The 2500-nt window shown below is 52.9% G+C and overlaps 1 non-coding gene across 1 annotated transcript in view; it reads left to right on the top strand.

The window, feature by feature from the left end:
* The first annotated feature begins 904 nt into the window (after nucleotides 1-904).
* The window catches only part of LOC144858408 (small subunit ribosomal RNA), a 1801-nt gene continuing 205 nt past the window's right edge, over nucleotides 905-2500 (top strand). Inside the window, exon 1 of the ribosomal RNA XR_013616476.1 lies at nucleotides 905-2500. This exon is cut by the window's right edge and continues 205 nt beyond it. This is a non-coding gene — a ribosomal RNA (small subunit ribosomal RNA).

Here is a 2500-nt window from a genome sequence, read left to right as displayed (position 1 = left end):
GGCTAGGCTAGGCTAGGCTAGGCTAGGCTAGGCTAGGCTAGGCTCGGCTCGGCTCGGTCCGGCTCGGTCCGGCTAGGCTCGCACCGGCCGCGCGAGATTTTTTTTTTTTATTTGGATACGCACACGCAGGCTAGGCTAGGCTAGGCTGGGCTGGTCTGGGCTGGGCTGGGCTGGGCTGGGCTGGGCTGGGCTAGGCTAGGCTAAGCTAGGCTAGGCTAGGCTAGGCTAGGCTAGGCTAGGCTAGGCTAGGCTAGGCTAGGCTAGGCTAGGCTAGGCTCGCACCGGCCGCGCGAGATTTTTTTTTTTTAATTGATACGCACACGCGCACATCTATTTTGAAGCTTCTCTACGCTGCCGGTTAGCCTGTGATGTGATGTGTAGTTTGATGATGGTTTTTTTTTTTTATTCCCATTTTTTCCGGCCTCCGTTACTAACCGATATAGTCTGACCGTCGTAGGTATATATATGGGGGGAGTGTGACTAGTGAGCGTCGACATACAGCAGCATAGCATTCGATGCGATGCATGTTGTACTTGCTCCCTTGGCCGACCCGATGAACGCCCGATCGCGTTCGACGGTGGTTAGGCCGCCTGTGCTCTTGCCAGTGCACCGGTAAAGGCTCGGTGAGTGACGCCGCTCAGACCCTGCGAGGCGGGCGCGATAACTTGTCTGCGCTCGCTCGCCGGTCGTTCGCGAGCGTCCGTTTTTGAAAAAACCGACGTGATTTGTGGCCCGTCTTTGAACGTTAGAACCCGAGAGATTCGAACGCGAAGCGCAGCGTCCCGTTCGGGCGCAGCCTTCGTTTCTCCCGAGGCCTTAGTCAGTCAAAGAAGGTTTTATCAGCCGACGCACTCCTGTCCGCCGCGACGGGTGCGCTTTAACCGTGCAATCGGTTTAGGCTAGAGATCTGGTTGATCCTGCCAGTAGTCATATGCTTGTCTCAAAGATTAAGCCATGCATGTCTAAGTACAAGCTTGTACCAAGCGAAACTGCGGATGGCTCATTAAATCAGTTATGGTTCCTTGGAACTGAGTTACCTACATGGATAACTGTGGTAATTCTAGAGCTAATACATGCGAACAAGCGCCGACCTAGCGGAAGGCGTGCTTTTATTAGGAACAAGGCCAATGCGGGCTTGCCCGCTCCCCTTGGTGAACTCTGGATAACTTTGCTGATCGCACGGTCTAGCACCGGCGACGGATCCTTCAAATGTCTGCCCTATCAACTTTCGATGGTACGTTATGCGCCTACCATGGTCGTCACGGGTAACGGAGAATCAGGGTTCGATTCCGGAGAGGGAGCTTGAGAAACGGCTACCACATCCAAGGAAGGCAGGCAGGCGCGCAAATTACCCACTCCTGACACAGGGAGGTAGTGACGAAAAATAACAATACAGGGTCTCTCGAGGCCCTGTAATTGGAATGAGTACACTTTAAATCCTTTACGAGGATCTATTGGAGGGCAAGTCTGGTGCCAGCAGCCGCGGTAATTCCAGCTCCAATAGCGTATATTAAAGCTGTTGCAGTTAAAAAGCTCGTAGTTGGATCTTGGGCCTAGGCTCGCGGTCCGCCGCAAGGCGTGTCACTGCCCGTCCTGGCCTTTCTCTCGGTTTTCACCCGGTGCTCTTGATTGAGTGGGCGGGGGTGACCGGAACGTTTACTTTGAAAAAATTAGAGTGTTCAAAGCAGGCATACGCCTGAATAGCAGAGCATGGAATAATGGAATAGGACCTTGGTTCTATTGCGTTGGTTTTCGGAACTCGAGGTAATGATTAAGAGGGACTGACGGGGGCATTCGTATTGCGGTGTGAGAGGTGAAATTCTTGGATCGCCGCAAGACGACCGACTGCGAAAGCATTTGCCAAGAATGTTTTCATTAAATCAAGAACGAAAGTTAGAGGTTCGAAGGCGATCAGATACCGCCCTAGTTCTAACCATAAACGATGCCGACTGCGATCCGCCGGCGTTACTCCAATGACGCGGCGGGCAGTCTACGGGAAACCAAAGTCTTTGGGTTCCGGGGGAAGTATGGTTGCAAAGCTGAAACTTAAAGGAATTGACGGAAGGGCACCACCAGGCGTGGAGCCTGCGGCTTAATTTGACTCAACACGGAAAACTCACCCGGCCCGGACACAGTGAGGATTGACAGATTGAGAGCTCTTTCTTGATTTTGTGGGTGGTGGTGCATGGCCGTTCTTAGTTGGTGGAGCGATTTGTCTGGTTAATTCCGATAACGAACGAGACTCTGGCTTGCTAAATAGTTGCGCCACCCGTTGCGGTGGGCGCTTAACTTCTTAGAGGGACAAGTGGCGTTAGCCACGCGAGATTGAGCAAATGACAGGTCTGTGATGCCCTTAGATGTTCGGGGCCGCACGCGCGCTACACTGAAAGAATCAGCGTGTTTGCCCTTGGCCGACAGGTCTGGGTAATCCGTTGAACCTCTTTCGTGCTAGGGATAGGACTTGTATTATTTCCCTTCAACGAGGAATGCCCAGTAAGCG

This window comes from Antedon bifida, unplaced genomic scaffold (genome assembly GCF_963402885.1).
Source record: "Antedon bifida unplaced genomic scaffold, ecAntBifi1.1 scaffold_65, whole genome shotgun sequence".
Taxonomy (NCBI): domain Eukaryota; kingdom Metazoa; phylum Echinodermata; class Crinoidea; order Comatulida; family Antedonidae; genus Antedon; species Antedon bifida.
Note: the sequence above shows the minus strand (reverse complement) of the source record. Positions and strands in the feature narration are given on the sequence as shown.